Raw genomic sequence first — 21856 nt, forward strand, 5'->3', positions numbered from 1 at the left:
GAGCAAAACTTGATTTATAGACAAGCTCAGCAGGACCAGGACAGACCCCCCCCCCCCACAAATGCAAACGTCATCCTGGGGTCTTCCATGAATTGATCCAACTGTGGGGGGAACATCTGAAGTAGATTTGTTTGCGTCTTCTCTGCTTCAGGCCTCCTTGCAAACAGGCCTGAAAGTAGATGCCTTCTCGTTTCCATGGATGTGAATATTCCTGTATGCTTTTCCCCACTTTCCACTGATATTCAGGGTTCTTGTAAAGATCCAGAAGGAATCTCCAGAATTGTTGTGGTGACTTCCTTTTGGCACAGGTGACAGTGGTTCTGCCTTGTTTTCAGTCTGGCCAAGGGCAGTTACCAGAAGCTTTCCCACAGTACTGATTTGTTCACACAAGACAGTTATTGTTTAATACATCACAATCTAAGACCTCTTCAGCTATCTGCCAGGATGATGGAATTTTGATACATTTTAGACACTTTTTCCTAAGGATATGCAGCAGGTACTAAAGGATGTGAAAAATCCTGCTACTAGAAAATCATATATGTGCAAGTGGAAAAGATTTTCTAGTTGGACCCAGCACAAGAACCAGGAACCTCTTCAGGCTCAGCTGCCTCTGGTTATTGCTTATTTATATGAGTAACTGTCCTCTAGCCTTTCTTATTCCTCTATCAAGGCACATTTGTTGACCATTTCTGCTTAGTCTGCCCTTTGATAACTCCTTTTCTAACCATAGTCACGTTAATCAGTTTTTGAAAGGAGTGTAGCATATCAATCCACTTAATAAACAAGTGGCTCCTCATTGAGATCTTAACTTTCTGCTTGAAAAGCTTACTGTTTTTCAGTTTGAACTAGCTCATCAGGCTGCAGTGAGGTTCTTAACAAGTTAACACGGAAGACTATTTTACTGATTGCTCTGACTTCTGCCAGGAAAATATCTGAGTTACAAGTACTTCATTTTTTTGGGTCTCCTTCACCATTTGGACAGCTGTTCCAGTGCCCCATATCCATCATTTGGTCCACCAGCTACACTAATTCACCTCTGGACTATTACTGATTTTTGCTGGGGAAGGATCATACGGTTGTAATGGGGGGAGGTCATGCTGCCATTCATTCAGTCCAGGGGAGTTTATATGACCTACCCATGCCCCTGCCCTCTTGCTGTCTCCAGTTACATGTGGGAAAGGACATGCAATGCCCTATGCTTGAACACTTCTGTAATATGACGTATCACCCCACCTCTGCAGCAGCTCAGTCATGTCTACCCCTGCCTCCTCTTTAGATCATACCTACCATGCCCCAACAGGGATCATCGCAGCAGACTCCCAGTCACTGCCTTCTCTACCACAGTGGTAAAGCTCATCCCACCCTGCTGCTTTATCAGCTGCCTGAACAGCTAATCAAATCAATGTTACCTGGGTCATATTCAGAGTTTTAACTCTCTACTTCACTGGATTGGTGAGTTACAAGCACTTGTGAGTCAATCCTACCTTGTTTTTCACAAGGACAGGATTTCTTTGAGAAATAATCCTTCTTTTCTGCCTGAAGTAGTCTCAGAGTTTACTGTAAACCAGACTATTAATCTTCCTGACTGGTTTTCTGAACCCAAGAGCAAGAGATAAAAGATTCTTCACACTCTGGATCTTCACATGTATCAGTATTAACTAGACAAACAAAAAAAAGAAAAACCTTCAAGAAAGCTTGCCAGCTGTTTGTCTCCTAGGAAGTTAGGAGGGTAGGACAACCTGTATCAAAATAGGCTATTTCCATGTGGTTGTCTTGTGCTATTGCTTTTTGCTATACTCACTGAAACTAGTCACTTGTAGGCATGGTTATGTCCCACTCAAAAAGAGCTTTTGCTTCTTCACTGGATTTCTAGAAAGGGGTAGACTATAAAAGTATTCTAGAGGCAACACTTGGTCATCTGTAGAAACCTTTACAAAGCACTACAAACTGGATTCCATTTCCAGGTCCTGAACAGGTTTTGCTAGAATCATTCTCCAGGTGCTCCAGGGGCCTTCATTTATTTACCACCTCCCTTAATTTCTAAGATATGGTAATCTACCTAAATAGCTTTTGGACATAGTACAGTTGTGTAAGCAAATTTACCATAACAATAGATATTCTAAAAGATGACTATTACAGTAGCCACCCCTCCCTCCAGCTGCCTTATTTTAAGTTTTTCCTTTTCTGTTGCCATGGTGTGGACATATACACCCTTTTGTGCATAATTTTCTTTTGGAATTGTTTCATAGTATTGTTCTTTCGGGCATTTTGCCTTCCTAGGCAAAATAAAATGCTATTGAGGATATTCATGTTCTGTCTTTCTATGGCACTCCTCTTGAGCTGTTGATTATTAGGGCACATGGAAGGCACCTTCAAGCTTTGACCCAAATAGCTTAGGCTACAGTGATATATTAGAACATTTGCTGTTATTGTACTTATACAAATTTACTTTCCTGTATCCTTTTCCACCCTTTACACTAATGTCCAGAGTTCTTCTAAAGATCCAGAAAGACTCCCCAAAGATTGTGGTGGTGATCCCATTTTTTCCCAGGTAAAAGTGGTTTTCCCCTCTTTTGAAGTTGCATAAGGGCAATTACACCTTGTTCCCCACAGACTGGATTTACTCACTCATGACAGGGGTTATTTGCTACACGCCAACCTGAAAACTCTTCAGCTGACTGCCTGGATATTAGAATTTTGATACTTTTTAGGCACCTTTTTTTCTGAGAATGTGTAATGTTGAAGGAGCTGAAAAAAACAAGTTACTAGGAAATATTTTATATATAAATGGAAAAGGTTTTCTAGTTGTTACCATTCCAAGAACCTGGACCATTTTCAAGCCTGGCTGACTCTGGTTCTTAATTATTTGTGTGAGTTACTGTCTTCTGGACTTTCTTACTCCTCTATCAAGGTTCATTTGCTGGCCATTGCTGTTTGTTTGCTCTTGGATCCCTCCTTTATCTTATGCCCAAGTTAAACACTTTGAAAGGAGGTTGGCATATTCTTCCACTTAGAAATCAGGTGGGTCTTCCTCTGGATCTTAACTTTGTGCTTGCAAAGCTTAACTGCTTTTCGATTTGAACCGGCTCATCAGGCTGATATGAGATTCCTAACATAGAAGACTGTTTTACTCCTCTCTTTGACTTCTTCTAGGAGGTTACCTGAGTTACAAGCTCTTATGGTGAGTCTACCCTACATTATTTTCCACAAGGTCATGTTTCTTTGAGTGCAAATTCATTTTTTTATGCCTAAAAGTTTGAGTATACCTTGAGACAATCTGTTAATCTCTGTCTTTATTTCTAATTCCAGAAAATGGAGAAAAAATTCCTCATACATATGTCCACAAACAGCTTAGATACTACCTAGACAAAACTCAGTCCTCCAGAAAATCTGATCAACTGTTTGTGTCCGATGAATAAGAGGAAAGGGCAACCAGTGTAAAATCATACAATTTCTAGATGATTGCCACATGCTATTTTGTTTTTATTTTCACCATAATAAGCTACTTCTAAGTAGGGTTAGAGTCCATTCCTCAGGACTTTGGCTTCTTTGGTAGCTTTCTGGAAAGGGGTAGATTCTACAAGTATTCTGGAGGTAGCAACATGGTCCTCTGTGCAAACGTTTACAAAGCAGTACAAACTGAATTCCTTTTCCCAGTTTAGAACAAGCTTTGCTAGGATCATTCTTCAGGGGCTCCTGGATTCTTAATTTATTTTCTCCTCCCTTAGTTTCTAAGTTATGGTAATCTACCCAAATTTAGATTACTGCACCAGTATAGTTATGTAAGTTATCTTACCATGACAATAGTTGGTTTAATAGACCACTGTTGCAGTAAGCATCCCCTTTCCTTAGTGCCCCCCATTTTTTTCTTTTTTTTTTTTTGTTTTGTTTTGTTAGGGTGTGGATGTATATATCTTTGTGTAGATAGTTACACTTGAGTTACATTTTTTTAGCATTTTTTTCCTTTCGGGGCTATTGCCTCCCTTCTTGGGTAAAGAAGGCTCTGAGGGTTTTGTCCCTCTAGTTGTGTTCATATATGGAGCTTCTTTAAGCGCCTGATAGCTAGAACATGTGAGCCCTAAAGCTTTGAAAAGTTGGGTGGTTGCAGGGATTAGCACTTAAATAGTTTAGGCTATTGCAGGATAGGTTCTGGGTCCTCTGTGACCCTGAAATGGATTATACAGGTCATCAGAGAATGAATGAATGAATGAATGAAGTCAGACAATAAACATATTCTTTCTAATTAGCTAACACACTATTGTATTTTTGCTATAATAAATGCCTCTTGTAGGTAATGAGAATGTTTTTTTCTACTAGCACAGCAGATCATCAGCACTGTATTTTAGGAATGTGTCTACATAAGGTATTTTACAAACTACAACATAACCTACTGTCCACACATTCACAAAACACAAATAAGTTGACTATACAGTGCAATCCAGGGCTAGAGCAGGTTTCGACATGGCTATTTATTAGTTTGTTTAGTGGGTAGTGCACTGATCACAGTAGACTAATTTCAGAAAACCACAGCAAAATCAGACAAAATAGATTCATATATAACATAAGGTAGTCAAAATAAGATCATGTGTGACTTGAGCAATGAGAAAATTTTGCAGCTACATGTTTTATAGGCTTTGAACAATATATACATGTTACCTGGCAAATCTGTAAAATGAAGACTGTTTCAAATAAGAAAGGTATGGAGGATGTTATTTACAAATGAGCTTCAAAATGGCTGTTTTTCATTCTAAAGCTGAGCAGAAGGGTTTGAGAAAAGCATTAGAGTTGGTGGAGATGGATGGAGTGGAAGAGGATAGAATGTTTACATTATGCTTCAGGGATTACATAATTTTTACCCCGCGGCAAGGCATATGTACATAGGATGTCAAAAACAAAAAATAGTGAAAGCCACAGCAGTAAAATTCAGAAACAGGCTGTAACCAGAGTCCTTTGGTGGGACAAGTTCAACTCGCCCATTACTAGGGGAGGATATACTATGACTAGGTGTGATCAACAGCGTTTGTGCTTGACAAATGACCTTCTGACCTTACAAACTGTTACTGCTTCAGGGTAATATGTAACTTCTACCTCTTGTATGATAGCATCACTTGTAAATCTCCCAGAATATTATGATTTATTGTTACTGCGTCTCTCCCCAAATAAGATAGCATTGCTGTATATCAATGGTTTTACCATAATAGTAGACCTTCAAAGAATGATCTCTGTAACAGTAAAGCTACCTTCTTCCTTCTACTTGAAAAAGGTATACATAATTTTCTTCTTTTTATCATATTTTTGGACAGCTATTCATTTTTTGTAGTTTCATTATTTTCTAACTAAGGTATAGTCTAATATAATCATAAGTCACTATAAGGGTCTTTACGGGGCTAAGAGAAAGCTGACTTTATGTGGGATCCTTATAAACTTACTATCATCATTTGAAGGTATGTTGGCATGAGATCAGTGCTAGTCTTCACAGGGATTGAGGTACATCTGGTGAATGCTCTCATGGGAATGAAGACAGGTAAAGGAGAGTAAAATCCAATCTTATAATTTGCTGTTGCAATGACCACCCCTTCAAAACTTGTTAGGATGGTAATTATGCTTACTAATAACTGTGTTTTCACATAGAACTAATCCAAAAGATAATACTCCTTTGTTATTATCAGGTCAGAGTATGACAATATATTTTGCTCCATCATAGACAGTTCTTGGGATTTGTTTCTGAATTTGCAAGTAAACCCATATTTTTAGACTGTTAGTATTCTAAGTATTTTCAGCATTTTTGGATGTGACTCTTGTGATGGAATGCCATGCATTTCTGTGACTTCTTTAAAGTATTACCTCTAATATTGATTTTATTTATACTGATATTGCCTTTAACCTATATACAAGTACACATATGTATATGTGTGTGTCTGTGTGTGCGTGCACGCGCATATCTGTGTATACATATATTATTAGTATTTATGTACATATGTATTCATATATGTATTGCGTAATGGAATTTAATAATGATCACAATAAAAACAACTGAAAAAAAATCTGTCACACAACCTATTGTACTGTACCACTCGTCATAGATATATAGCACACACACACATGCATGTCATTATCATGTCATCTCTGTTCTCATGGACTGCTTTTTTTATTTTTCATTTATTGTATTGTTTACAGCTTTTCTCCTTAGCACTGCATAAAAATTAAATCTTTTAATGTACAAAAAAAAATATATATATATATATATATATATATATATATATATTTTAGTTTCACTTCAGAATCCTGAAATATCACAATCCTGAACTTCATAATCCGGAACCCAAAATCCTGAATCACAAAATACTGAAAATATACAGGACACAAAGAATGACAATATTCCAGTACAAGGACACAGAGTAACACATACAAGACAAAGGATAGCACTTTTCACCAAGTATGGGCAGGGGGGCAAGCCCCCCTGCACCCCCATGTGAGGGCTGCACCCCTACACCCCCTGCTGATTAAATATATAAACTCCAAGATTGCACTTCTCAGAAAAAAATGGCAAACATACCATCACGTGTTCATGACTGCCTGTTGTAACCTTAGTAACATTCCCTTTTAACTTGCTATACTACAACATAACTCATGATAGTGTAGTGAAGTGCAGTCTTGGACTTGATATATTTAAGTAGCAGGGGGTGTGAGGGGTGCAGCCCCCCACATGGAGGGATGCAGGGGGGCTTGCCCCCCTGCTTATATTATGTGGAATGTAATCTGGTTTGTGTTCTCTATAGTCAATATATATATATCCTGTGTGTTTTCAGTCTTTTGGTTTTCAAGATTTTGAGTTTGCACGATTTTGAATTTTCAGGATTTTGGACTTCGAGATTATGAAGTTTGCTGAAATTCAGTATTGTGATATTTCAGGATTCTGAAGTGAAACAGTACACACACACACACACACACACACACACACACACACACACACACACACACACACACACACACACATATACACACACACACATATGTATAGCATAACAAGGGACTTCACAGACAGGTTTTCAGAATTTTTTTGTTCCTTCTAGTTCTCCTGTCCCTACTTTGAGACCCCTAATGTACACACACACACATACACACGTGTGAGTGTATAACATAACAAGGGACTTCAGACAGGTTTTCAGAATTTTTTTGTTCCTTCTAGTTCTCCTGTCCCTACTTTGAGAACCCTAGTGTTTTTCTGAGGTGCTATCACTTTCTGCCAAAGTAAGCCCAACTAAGCCACTCCTGTGGCATAGAGGGACAAAGCCCTGATTATGGCCCAATTGACCCAGCTCGATTAGTAGCTCAAGAGACTGATGGAGCAGCAAGGAAGGGATGGGTGTGTCCATCCCTGGTGGGAGGATGCTCGCTGATATGCTCTCTAAAGGAGGCTTGGTTCAAAGTGGGAAGTTGCCCTAGGACATAAAAACAATGAGCGTGGTGGGTAAATGGAGAAATGGAAGTGAGTAGTCCCAGCAAAAAAAAAATGGAAGTCCAGGAGGTTGGAGAGTAGCTGGTATTTCAGACATGGAAGTTGGGTACTGGGGGCCTGGCCAGTAGCAATGAGGTCTGAGAGAACCAATAAAAAGTTGGCCCACCTAAAATTGGTACAGTATGACCCTACAGATGTATTAATTACGCACCCCAGGTGATCCTGCTAACATCTGACAGAATCAGGCCGCCATAAACAATAACTCACATTTTTCTGATATCTGAACTATTCCTTCCATGATTTTCTTTTGAATGGGACCTTTAATCAGCCATATTGACTGAACGTCTACCTGTCACATGTTCTGCAACTTCACATAATAAGACAGAGATAATAAATAGTGAATTTTAAAATTTGCAGTTATACCATTAAAGATTTTTAGGGAAGTAGCTTTGCCCTCTTCCTCATTTATCACTGCTATTTATATATACTAACTCCAAATTCGCTGTACCTTGGAGAAGGGGGAAATAGTGTCAGGTGCCACAGTTTCAGACTTGGTATATATTACACTTTTTTAGCATGTAGTTCTAGTATTCTACGTTTCACATCTAACAATACTTTGAATTTTGATAGTCACCCAGCCTGAAATACCTGCTGGTATATTCAAGAAGACCCATAATTCCTTTTCCCTGAGTTATAATCATTAGTTCTGTTGATGCAATAACTTTCCTGTTTAGTGAGCAACACCTCAGTTATGTTCCTCATCCAATGGCATGTAAATCATAACATGTATCTAGCTGTGACTTTCTGAATTGCATAGTATGCAGTGAGAACACTTCTTTTGAGAATATAACTTTGAAGTGTTTCCTATACAAACACCATGGGCAATGGCAGTTCTTAACCGTACAGTTTCTTGTAGAGCTGATATATTTTGCCCTCCCTATTTAGTTGATTAAGATATGACCTTATTATTGTTCCTTTAAAATTTTCTCTGTATTAATATCTTCTGTCCTGCATTGCAGACATTTGTGGGAGAACTAAGATTCCTTTAATTGCTTATGACCTCTCCCCAACTAGTTTAAATGCTTGTTTATGTTGATTCTGTTTCCTTTTTTTCAAAATACTTGTTTATTTTATGTAAACATAGCATAAAACTAAAGATTAACATAGATCATATAATAAGTGTGTAGGTATTAAAATATGACATTTACCCACGCATTAAAATAAAAACAATCCTGCAACTAAGAGAAATAACAATAAACAAATTCTACAACTATATTCATTAAAAGGAATATTTTATATATAGAAAATCTTTTGCATAATTTTAAATAATTTGTCCGTATAAACTTTGTACAAAAGAACAGTTTGCAGTTAAAATTTAAAAAATTGGAATAACGGAGAGATAAAAAATACTACGAAAAGTTTAACTTCAGTAAACATCTTGTCTGAGCAGCGTATAACATCCAGATACAATAATAGCAATCTGTTGAAGGGCATTACTATAACATTTTTGAAATAATTTCCCTGCATTACAGTTTATGAGCTTTATCTGTATCAAATAAGCAAACATTTAGCATTCTTTTATCTGTTTAGAAGCCATTTTATTTATTTATTTTATTTATTTAGTTAGCATGTGTTAACCGGTAATGTCCAAATGGGTCTAAGAACCCATTTTCAGTGGAGGCCCGGGGAGAAAAGCTCCAGATTAGAAATACATAACAGTAAGAGATTTTACAGTTGTTGCATATGTACAGTATAATATAATATAATATACAATCTGATGTTGTAAATCTTTGTTTTTTCATTACAAATAGGACCTCAGTTCCATCCTCGGAACCGCTACGGCCGTTTCCAAGCTCGCGCCAGCGAAAAACTCTCAGCTAAGACCTACCCATAATTCCCCTCTCCTAATTACTCCAGATCTTGTTTTGCTGCATTCCTAGTCAGACGTGCTAATCATCTCTCTCAAAGCAAATTAGAAAATTGCTATTTTTAAGACAGTTTCTCTTCAAAATTGTTTATTTTTTTAGTCACGTTAGCCTTTTCTCACTGTCACCTATATCCTAATTCTATTCCCTACTCTTTACTTTAGTAATTTAATTTCTACCATTATTGGTACTGTCCCTCTCTCTTGCCTTTGACAGGCCCTTCATTACCACTTGCGGTATTTTTTAAATACCATCTCTGGTATTCTCTCCCTTATTTTGTTTTTTCTATAGGATAGCCTTGTTGCCTTACTATGTCAGACAAAGCTAAGTTGGGGTTTAAACAGTGTGACAAGTGTGGATGTAAGATGCCTAACTCAGATACACATGCTCGTTGTGTCTACTGTTTGGGCTTGGATCATATTAAAGCTGACTGTGACAGTTGTGCTAGTTTTAGTAATCGTACACTAGCAGAACATAAAAATAAACTTATCTTAAAAGGTTTACTCAGGACACATTTTTCGGAGGCTCTATTTGGGTCGGAGGTCTCACCCCCTCCAAAGACCAAAAAACATAAGGAAAAACTGAGTCACTCGGTTCCTGCATCCCTGTCAGTTATGAAACCAAGTCGGCTCCATGCTTCGCCGGTGCCCTCGGCGCAGACCTCTTCAGCACCAGGCTCTTTGTCTTTTCCCTCAGTGCCATTCATTATATTCACCCCTATTTCGATTCCAACCTCGGCACCACTGACTTCGGATCCAACATTGGCTCCAATGACTGTACCTGCTTCAGCACCATCTCCGGTCATGGTGCCGACAGTTTCTTCTGCTCCATCAGCTCCAGAACTCAAATACCTGCCAAGGACAAGATACTCTCCAACTTACGACCCTTTTTTGGGGCAGAGGTTTAGCCCCTTTCTAGAAAGACCTGATTCTCCTTCAGCCTCCTTTAGATCCACTAGGAGTTTTTCTGAATTAGATCTAGTGTGGGTTGTGGACCAGCTTCTGGCAGCTAGGGGATTGCCCATTCCAGCTAGACCTTCCATCCCCCTTGGCTCGGAATCTTTTACTACATCTTCCCCTGTTTATCCTCCTCTGGCCTCTGCCCAGATCCTGGAGATCTCAGTACCAATGTCCACTTCGGTGCATACTGTCTCGGCTCTGACAGCAGCGTTTCCCCTGTCGGCACTGTCCACCCTTGCTGCATCAGCTCCAGTGGAACTGATGCTCTCTCGGAGCAGTGCTTGGACCATCTGTACCTTGGTACCTAGCCCGGTGCCTATTTTCTCGCTGGTGCCATCTATTTCCATGGCTCCGATGGCTTCCATTTCTCTCAGAGCTCCTTACCTGGAGGTGGGCTCCTCAGGGCGAGGTGTGACCCCGGTTCTGAGGTTGTCCCTCCCAGTTCCGGGCTCCCATCCCTCCTCAGGTGGGCCTGCTGTCCAGGTGGTGGAGAGGGTCTTTCACTCCGAAGGTTCGCAGTCAGCACCCATGACATCAGTATCAGAACCCCCTGGCATGCACCTCTCCCAACCCTCTATTTCAGGACCCTGGGTACAGAGTCACAAGAACCCTCTTTGAAGGGAACTCCTTCTCTGGAGTCTTCCTCAGAAGATCCCACTGGGGAGCCAACCCGGAAGAAACGGTGCAAGAGGAAGCACCTTGATTCCCCGGAGGAATCCATCACCGTAGACACTGATTGTGATGAGGGGGAAGGGTCCCCACGGTCTCCCCCAGACGATGCCTCATTTGGAGACATTCTCAAAATCCTCAAGCAGCGGGGAGACTGGAAGTCCTCTAACCCTTCTTCTGAGGAATCGGTATTCCTGCAGGCCTTCCGTGCTGGCCATCTATTTCCTGGGTGACTCCACTGGCAGATGACCTTGTTAAACTCATTGTGCAGCATGCCTTGAAGGCTCTGGACAACATAGAACCTGTCCCTCGGAGGCCAGACAAAATTTTATCTACACCTGAAGACCAGCTCCACTGGTCCAAGCAGTTGACAGTTGATTCTATGGTCATGGCGGTGGCCACCAAGAGGGAACTGGCAGAAGATAGTTCCACTGTTCATCCTCCAAACAGAGAGTCTCGGACTATGAACAGACTAGGGAAGTGGACCTATGCTTCAGTGACCTTCACCATTCGGTCACTGAACTATCTGGCACACTTTACTCTACTCGCCTCCAAAAAGACCTAATTTCTGAAATGTCTTCCTCTTTGGTGGGGGTACTGCCTGATGAAGTGCGTGATACTGTCGCCTCGCAGCTAGCTACCCTTGAGTCCATCTCAAACTCCCCGATGTGTTTGATATCTCACTCCAAGGGGGCAGCTCAAGCTACCGCATCAGGCATTGTCATGAGACGTAATGCTTGGATGCGGCTGTGTGACTTTGCAGACCTCTTTAAATCTTTCTTCGTCAATGCACCCGTCGACGAATCTGCATTTTTTGACCCAAAGTACGAGACACACTTCCACGTGGTGAGAAAGATGGAAATACCTTGTCTGCTGTGGGCATACGCTTCTCCAAACCCCCAGAGGTCCTACTCCAGGAACCAGAAGGGAGTAAAAATGTTGTTCAAGAAATCCCAAGGATCTTTTCATGACACTCGTGGTGAACAATCCCCCCGGGGCAGAGGGGGCATCTCATATGGAAGAAACCCCTTTCGGCATAGAGGGGGTCCATGTAACCAGGGCACTAGAAATTCTTTCTCCGGCAGACCCTGCTCCTGAGCAGGGGCCTGATTGCTTTCCTCTGGAAGCAGTCTAGGGTCATTTTTCTCTGCATCTACCAGCCTGGCATCTTATAACTACCAATGCTTGGGTGCAGAGAATAATATCCAGAGGCTACCAAATACCATTCGATTTAACTCTCAGACCCGTCAAATGAATCCCCAATGTACCACCCATTCGGAAGGAATTAGCAGCATTAGAAATAGAAAAGCTGCTAAGAAAAAGAGTCATCCAACCAGTCCCACCAGACCAGACAGGATCTGGGTTTTACTCGAGGTTCTTTTTAGTGCCAAAAAAGACACCAATTTATCAAACCTCAAAAATTCCAGATGGTCATGGTACAGTCCATTCTTCCCTTCCTAGGGAGGGACACCTGGATATGTTCTATAACCTCCAGGACATGTACTACCACATAAAGATGAACCACCGCTCCCAGAGGTTTCTCCGCTTCCGGCTGAGGGCCAATCACTACCATTTCAGGGCACTGCCATTCGGTCTCTCGACAGCCCCCTCAAGTGTTTACCAAATGTATGGCCATTGCGGTAGTTCATCTTCGACTACAAGTATTCCAGGTGTTTCCCTATCTAGACGATTGGCTCTTTACCGCTCCGACAAGGAATCTCCTAGTCCACAGCCTGTCTTACACTCAAGGTCTCTCTCTCCACTTGGGGATTACAGTCAACAAGGACAAATTTCAGATGTCCCCAATGAAGACACTGGAATTTATTGGAGCGGTCTTCGACACAACATCCTGTCAAGCTTCTCTCCTCCCTCACAGGCTTTTGAAAATAAGACACCAAATCCAAGACCTTCTTCCTCAGACCTATGTACCAGCATGTCTTGTACTGCATCTCTTGGGCTCCATGGCAGCTGCCATTACTTTAGTACCACTGGCGAGACTGCACATGAGAATCCTACAGTGGCTCCTTTCCGCACAATGGTCATTGCTAACTCACCCACTCAACTACATGATATGCCTTAAAAACCATTGCAAGGAAGAAATGTTATGGTGGATGAAGCCACAAACAAATCTTTGGTGTCAATCCTTCTGTCTTCCCCAGCCTACAGCCAACGGTGATCATGGACACTTCCATGTTAGGGTAGAGGGGGCATTTCCAGGGAAAGACTGTCCAAGACACCTGGTCCCCCATGGAGGACAATTGGCACATAAATGTCCTGGAACTGAGTGCAGTTCTCTTAGCGTTGCAAGCGTTCCATGCATCCCTACCCTCTGGGACCATTGCAATTCAGTCAGACAACATGTCAGTCATCTGGTATATCAACAAGCAAGGTGGAACCTGGTCTTACCCCCTGTGTTGGCAAGCCATGAGGATTTGGCACTGGGTGATAGCTTCCATCTGCTTCCTTATAGCAATGCACATTCCCAGGAGTTCCAACCTTATTGCAGACAATCTGAGCAGGAATATCCTGATGCCTCATGAGTGGTCCCTCAACCCTGTAACAGTGGATCGAATCTTCCAACACTGGGGCAAACCTTGCTGCGACCTGTTTGCTTCCCCCCTAAACTACAAATTCAGAAGCTACTTTGCCCTAATCCCCCTTAGGGGCAACTACCGAGGGATGCTCTAATGCATGATTGGCCACCAGGTCTTCTGCATGCCTTTTCCCCATTTCTCCTCATTCCAAACTTTCTCCAGAAAGCTTAGAGGTTGAGAAGCAAAGTGATCCTCATTGCTCCCTACTGGCCCCGTCAAGTCTGGTTCCCGTTTCTATGGCCTCATCTGATTCACAGCCTGTAGATCCTGGATCATTCCCAAGACCTGTTATCTCATCCTCAGGGACTGATTCATCTGAACTTGCACAGTCTCAAGCTCACAGCGTGGTTCCTCCACTTCCAGTGATTGCCAGGCTGTCTGATATCCTATCTCCTGTTCGTGAAATTCTTCTGGTTTCACACAAACCTTCCACTAGGAAAGTTTATTCTAGTAAATGGACTACATTCTCTGTTTGGGCCAAATATCAGAACTTAGACCCTTTCTGTATGCCTATTCAAAAGATCCAACAATACCTGACTACTCTTTTACATGCAGGAGCCTCAACTTCGACGATCACTGTACATTTAGCAGCTATCGCCAATTTTCATAATGGTCTTGATAATTCTTAAATTATGTCACACCGCCTATGCAAGACCTTTTTGAAAGGAGTATTACATGTTAAACTTCCGGTCAAGCCTCCCTTAGAACTCTGGGACTTGACTTTGGGACTTCAGTCTCACAGGTTCTCCTTTCGAGCCCTTTGATTCATGTGACTTAAAATTTTTGTCATGGAAAACCTTACTCCTAGTGTCACTTACCTCAGCGAGAAGAGTATCTGAGCTGCAGGCCTTGAGTGTCAAGAGACCTTACTTGATCTTCCACACGGCTAGGGTGTCCCTTCATACTGACCCTTCTTTCTTGCCCAAGGTCATTTTTGGCTTTTCCATTAACCAATCTATTGACCTGCCGGTTTTCTTCCCTCAGCATTTTTATAGAGGGGGAGTACCTTTTGCAGACCCTTGATGTGCATCGGCAGCTTTGTTGTTATTTGGACAGGACTAAATCTTTCAGGAAAACAGATCAATTGTTTGTGGCCTTTGCAGGACCCAGATTGGGTAATCCGGTTTCCAAAGTGACTTTATCCTCCTGGCTTAGAAACGTCATTACCTTTATCTACCAACAGAATAAGCTATCATTATTTCCAGAATAAAGGCTTATTCTACCAGATCTATGGCTACTTCTGTAGCATTTCATTCCAGAGCCTCTATGGATGATATCTGTGCAGCAGCCACTTGGGCAAGACCTCATACCTTTATCTCTCATTACAAATTGCATTTGGCCTCCAGGGGATGAACATCTTTTGGTTCTATGGTGCTCAGGAATATCCTTCCTTAGGGCCACCCAGGACCCAAGTAGCTGGGGACTTGGTCATATTTGTAATGAATAAATAAGGATTTACAATATCAGATAAAGAAGTTATGTCTTACCATAATGTTCCATCTGTGTTGTAGATCTTTGTTCATTCATTACTTCCCACCCTCCTTCCCCCTGCCTGGACTCCTGGTGAACTTTAGGAACTCCTGGTTAGGGTATTAGCTCAGACAATGCCTTCTACTATTTTTCTATTACTACATCTATTATCTAGGAGTGGGCAAACTCGATCTGGAGTAACTAGGAGAGGGGCATTTTGGGTAGGTCTTAGCTGAGAGTTTTTGACTGGCGCGATCTTGGAAACGGCCATATCGTTTCCGAGGACGGAACCAAGGTCCTATTTGTAATGAATGAACAAAGATCTACAATACAGATGGAATGTTATGGTAAGACATAACTTCTTTTTTTAATAACAAGAACAAAAAGAGAAGGATTAAAATCTAACAAAAATCTGCAAAATAGTTAAGGTACTAGAAATGGTATGTTGATAATGTAATAGACCATATTACAGAGAATTTTATGCTTGAGAAGGATTTTAGCTGCACTAGCCAGGAGGAGTACATGTACAAAGCCAAGAATCAGCAAGAAAGTTTTTGAGCAGATGTTTGAACTCAATACAATTAGTGGTAGTTCTAATGTGAAATGGAAGTAAATTCCAGTGCCTTGCAACATAGAGTATAAGGAGTCTCCAGCAGTGTTTATGGATTTGGTTACCTGTAGTAAGCAAGTATTAGTTGATTGAAGTGAACGGCTGGTTGAATAGGTTTGAAGAATGTTTTGTAGTGCAGGGGTTTTGTCAGCCTGATACAATATCTTGTGAAACAGAATTAACTGATTGTACAAAAGAAGTTGTGGGAGTTCTAGCCAAGACAATTTTTTCAATACTTCACACTGGTACACATGATTTGGAGAAATCATATGCAAATATAGCTATTTTATTGTAACATTGCTCAAGTTTCTTTAGGCCAGTTTTAAGTTTTAAGGATTGGAGAAGCATATAGGAGAGTTGATAACAGATGTGTTCTGGCTAAAGCTATCCTGGAGGTGTTGGTTAGATATTTTTTGTTTCTGTACAATATACCCATTCTTGTGTGTACTTTTTTAATAGCTAGTGAGGCATGAAGGTCAAATCTTAGGTTAATGTCAAGGCTGATACCTAGCAGTTTAGTTTGTATGCCAGGAGTAATTATAGTGTTGTTACAAGCAGTTATAAAGAAAGTGGTAGTAGAGGAGGCTCTGGAGGGTTGAAAGAGCATGAGTTTGGTTTTGTTTGGATTGAGTATAAGACGTGATTTTGATAGCCAAGATTCCATCTGAGTGACGGATTCTTGTGTGATTTGTTGGAGTTGTGGAAGTATTAGAGCATGGCAAATAAGGGTAGCATCATCAGCATACTAGGCTAAGGTTGCTAGCGGGCTGGCAGTGTCTAGATCATTAGTGAAAATACTGAATAGAAGTGGGTCAGGAATTGAACCCTGTGGTACTCCAACTGAGACTGGGAGAAGGGTGGATAGATTATGTTGTCATATTACTGCTTGTTGTCGATCATTTAAGTAACTTTGGAACCACAGAACAGCAGATGGCTGTAGGGTTAGGTTACAGAGAACATTTAATAGTATATGGTGTAAGACTGTATCAAAGGCCTTAGACAAGTCTAAAAAGACTGCAGAGACAAATTTGTCCTCATTGCGGAGTCAATAGATAGTATTGGAAAAGTTAAGGAGTGCAGTAATGTTGCTGTGGTGGGGTCTGAAATCATGTTGAAAGCTGGCAAGGAGATTATTAGAAATTAGGTAGTGAAGGAGGTGAGCATGAATACAGAGTTCATGTATTTTAGATGGAGTGGATAAAATGGCAATAGGTCTGTAATTAGAAAGCTCTGTTGAGTTAGCACCCTTGTGTATAGGGATAATGTGTGCAATTTTCCATAGCTTTGGGACGTACTGTTCTGCAATAGATCTGTTGATAAGAATTTATTTTATTCAGTTTATTTATTTAATTATTTTATTTTCATTTTAGAAAATTTCCTCCAATATGTATAAGTTTGTCCCACTTTGGTGAAATATAGTATTTTAGAAGGGAAAATAAAAGTATGAATATTCTATTTTGAAACTGATTAATATTTGAAGGTGATATATCGAATATAGTCAAATTGCCAATTCCAGGTATTCACCAGGTAGTCTGATAAAATAAACTTGTGTTGTAATTTATCCCAGAGTTTTTTTGTGTAAGGGCAATACCAAAAAATCCGAACTATGTCTGCTGTTATCATATTACATCAAGAAGATTTGCAGAGATCCTGTATCCTAACAACTGCATCCTCAGAGTCCAGTCTCACCAGTGTATTCAAATCCCTGATATCTACACCAGATATATAACCATATGTAGAAATGTTTGGTGCAAAGCATCCTAGATTTATTTACTTCATAGACTGGCACCACCTCTGAAATGTTAGTATGTTTAAGAGCCATCCCTAGCATCATTAAATCCTCTTGCATGTTTTTCTTTTCCATCAGGGGAAGTTGCCCCTAAATATTAAGTATACAGACTCCACAGTCATTAGACTTGATAAGAACAAGGTGAATATAATCTGCTTGTATGTGTCAGGATCTGTGATGTTACAAGAACCCTAAGGAGCCTTAAGCCAGAGAGATATGACTATAACCTAGTGGCCCATGTGGGAGTGAATGACCTGAGGTACTCCACCAAGAAGGACATGCAGAGAGACATGATGGAACTTACTATGCATGTGTTAGAGTCAGGAAATACATTGGTGTGAATAGTACTGTGCCTTTACCAAGAAGGACTCCTAGATACCAAGAAAGTTGTATTTAACAGCTGGCTACATAATTGGTGTTCTTCTAAGGGAGTCCAGCATGTGTCAGTCTGGAATGAGATGGCAGATAAGACTTCCTGCTTTGCCAGGAATGGTTACACCTCTCACATCAGGGTTTTCATATACTGGCTAAAGCTTTTGCTGTAACCATAGTGTCTTTTTTGTCCTTTTACTGGATATTCCTACATAACAGACTCACTCTCAAATGTAGGCAAAATTATGGTGCACTATTCAATGCAAGGAGTCAGTGTTGAAAGATGACAGAACGTGAGGCCCTACTACAACTCAAATACACTCATATTTGTGTAGTCAGTGAGACTCAGTTTCAGTGTAATGACAGCTCGCCATCTGCACCAGGGTTTAGCTCCTATCATGCCTTAAGAACCTTGAGTAACTGTGGGTGAATATCAGTGTTTGTCAGAACCACCATTATACTTCACATTCTACTACACTTGACCCTAACTTGGTGCTTCTGGGGATATAAATCACCATTAACAAATTCATTTGCTACTTCATTGCTAGCTACAGATCCCCATCAGTGTCCCCCAAAGATCATGGAAATTACCTTAACGTCATTGAGGCAGCAAATATCAAACCATAAAAATTCAGGCTTCCTATCAGAATGACGAAAACGCATTTTGTCGAATGCGTTTTCGTCAACACATATAGAGTGAACAGGCAAAACAGTGAAGCGGCTGTTCAGTGAGTTCTTTCCCTGGGAAAAAAGTTGCTTGACCGCTTCATTGCTTTGCCATGTTCTAAAGTGTAGTGTGGTCCCTTGTCCGGTATAACTCCCGAGCATGAATGTGCAACAGTTACTGACCTTAGGGTTAGGGTGCAGGTTAAGGTAAGTGCATATGTATGAAAGTGTTTACTGTTTTTTATTTTGCGTTAGATGTATGGCTGGGTTACTTGTGTATGTGTTTTCAGCTGTTTACTTTTGTTTTGGGGGGTAGAATTAGGGTTAAGGTAAGTGTGTATGTGATTGGAACTGTTTATATAAATGTGCGAGAGTTACTGACCTTAGAGTTAGGGTGCGGGTTAAGGTAAATGCATATGTTTTAAAATGTTTACTGTTTTTTTTTTTTCGTTAGATGTATGGTTGGGTTACATGCATATGTGTATTTAGTTGTTCATTGTTTTTTTGGGGAGGGTATAATTAGGATTTGGGTATGTGTGTATGTATTTGGAAGTGTTTAATGTTTTTTTTTTTTGGGGGGGGGTGGAACAGTGATTTATTTCCCTAGGAAAGAAATCGCTGTTCTGTGGTTCCGACATTTTCAGCTTTCACTGAAAATGTGTCGATGAAACATTGTTCGCTGTTTTCAGCGTTTGATGTTTCAATATAGACCCAAAAATTCACACTGGAGGACTTCAATTATCCAAGCATTGATTGCCTCACATACTCCTCTAAAATAGTTATACTCAGTATTTCCTTGACTTTGTTAATACAAATTCACTGAAGCAAATTGTAAAATATTCACTACAGGCTCTAATATCCTTCACCTGTTCTTACCAACCTAGCCCCTGCCTGTATTCCACCCTGCATCTCCTGATCCCTGGTAAATCTGATCACAAATTGGTCATCTTCTCTATCAGGCCTAGTTGTACTACCCTCATCAACAAATGAGACAATCAATAAGAACTTCTACAGAGCTAACCTGATTAATCTTGTAGAAGAAATATGCCAAAGTTCCAAAAATCTATTGCAAATAGACCTGACTGAGAAGGCTGTCACATTCACCTCCAACCTTTACAACACCTAAACAGCTGCATAGAAATACCCAACAGCCCTAAATATAATAAGAGGTTGAGGAATAAACCTCTCCAGTAGAACTTCCTTACAAATAATTCTCTAATAAAAGAAGAAAAATAATGAAAAGCTGCATGAAATTTCCATCCATTTACCTCAAGGCCACACTGAAACATGTCAGCAAGGAATTTAAGAGCACCATTATTCAATGTAAAGTGAATACATTTAAGGTTGCCACAAATACTAAAGGAAGCTACAAATCTTTTTCCAGCTATGTCAGAAAATTAAGAAATATCATCCAACAATACACTGACCTCATCCATAATAGACACACACTGATCCCACAGATATAGCCAATATATTAGCAGACAAATTTAGTGACTTTATACCACCTACCAGATTTTAGTCTCTACTATCCCCAAAAATATAGTTTCTCCTTAAATCACCTTGAAACAAGTCTTAGAATTCCCACCTAAGGCTAAAACTAATACTTTCATTGGTCCAGTTAACATACCAGGTTGCACTCTCATCAGTGCTAAGCATGCATTATCTGAAGGTGTAGTTAAACTGTTCAGCTTCAGCCTGTCTACAGGGTTTGTACTTGATGTCTAGACAACAGACACTGTAACTCCCCTACAAAAGATGGCCCTTTTACAGACTCAGGTAATTACAGTCTCATCAGCTTCACCAGCCTTACATGCAAAGTCATGGAACGTATCATAGTAGAACTCATTTATGTGGACATAGGCAACTTAAATAAACTAGATCCCACTCTGTTTGGTTTTGTGAAGGGCAGGTCCTGCTTCCTAAACCTAGTAAGGTTCTTTGAAAAGGTTACAGAGGCTGTAGAAAGTGGTCACTCTGTGTGCACTGCTTATCTTTACCTGGCCAGAAATTTTTGATACTATTCCCACAATGGAATTATTAAAAAAAATAAACTTAATGTAAATTCTTACATTTTCTAATGGATTGCAGATTGGCTATGCAGTCAGTTCCTTCGCCCTCGTGATTAAACCATGCCAACCTTGGGTAAATCTTCAATATACCACACCACTTCTTCGGTTATTCCTTAAATAATACTTCCCTGTCCCTGCTACTTACAACAGTTCTTAGTGTGTCATTTAATGCCACATAACATTTCTTTATTACAATTCCAACATTAGCTTCAAAGGAAAACTCATTATCTTTTACCACCCCTAAATCCCTCGTGGTGTTAACATTTCCTAAAGTATTAGAACAACTCCGCCTTTACTCAATAGCTTGCCAACTGCCTTGGGTTGACATGTGATTAGCTTTCTAAGCCATGAATGACCCAGTCTTATTTAACCTCCTATTTCTTCATAAAACCAGTGCCTCTACAAACAACCGTACTTGGGTCCTAAATGAGTTTCACTGGAGGGCTAGTTTCCTGGCACAGCATATTCTCAATCTATGAAATAAGTTGCCACTACAGATCAAACTAAGCACTACTTTGGCTACCTTTAAAGACAATGTTGATGTCTAGATGAGTAGATACAAATTAACACCAGGATTATCATGTAAGGCCCTGCTCAATTTGTGAGGTAAGCAGTATTAAGTGCTTGACAAGGGTGGCAAGGACATTTAAGTTTGTCACCTTAAAGGCATATGGCTAGGCAGCTCATGGTTCCTATGATTTATTGCCTATTACTGTTCCTATGTTCCTAAGTAAAGGAAGTAGCAGCTAAACAGTTTCTGGTATCCTAAATCCACATTTCAATATCCTTAGCGTTGCAGTTTTAAGGTTTAACAAGAATTCACATTTGTAATTATCAGAAGAAATACATTTCTGCAGATTCTTTTTTTCTGATCTGGTGTCCTATAGCTATTGTCTGTTATATTACATGTTGTCTGAATTACACAAAAATATTGTGAAATAATTCTCTGAAAAAAATATCGCAGATGATGAACACCGGTAATTGTGCTAAACCTTAGTACAACATTTTGTTTATCTGTCTGTTGTTTCTTCTGTTTTGCAATAGGCACTGAGCCAGACACAGAACTGCCACTTTATCAGTTGACCAAAGTGAGATATTTTTTTGCAAAAACATGCAATATTGCAGGGCAAGCCCTACTTGTAGTCAAAGCAGTTTCACTTTACTTTCAAAAAAAGTCTCAGCTTGATTATGTTACTTCTTAATGTTCTTTGTTTATGATACAGAGTCTCTGTTTTCTGAAATGGTTAGAAGAAATTAAGAACATATTTTTTGTT

The 21856-nt window shown here is 40.2% G+C and overlaps 1 protein-coding gene across 1 annotated transcript in view; it reads left to right on the forward strand.

The window, feature by feature from the left end:
• The window catches only part of LOC122808418 (cilia- and flagella-associated protein 70-like), a 165790-nt gene that overhangs the window by 53039 nt on the left and 90895 nt on the right, over positions 1 to 21856 (forward strand). The window lies entirely within an intron of this gene.

The sequence above is a fragment of the Protopterus annectens genome, chromosome 8.part0 (assembly GCF_019279795.1).
Source record: "Protopterus annectens isolate FY-2018-M chromosome 8.part0, PAN1.0, whole genome shotgun sequence".
Lineage (NCBI taxonomy): Eukaryota > Metazoa > Chordata > Ceratodontiformes > Protopteridae > Protopterus > Protopterus annectens.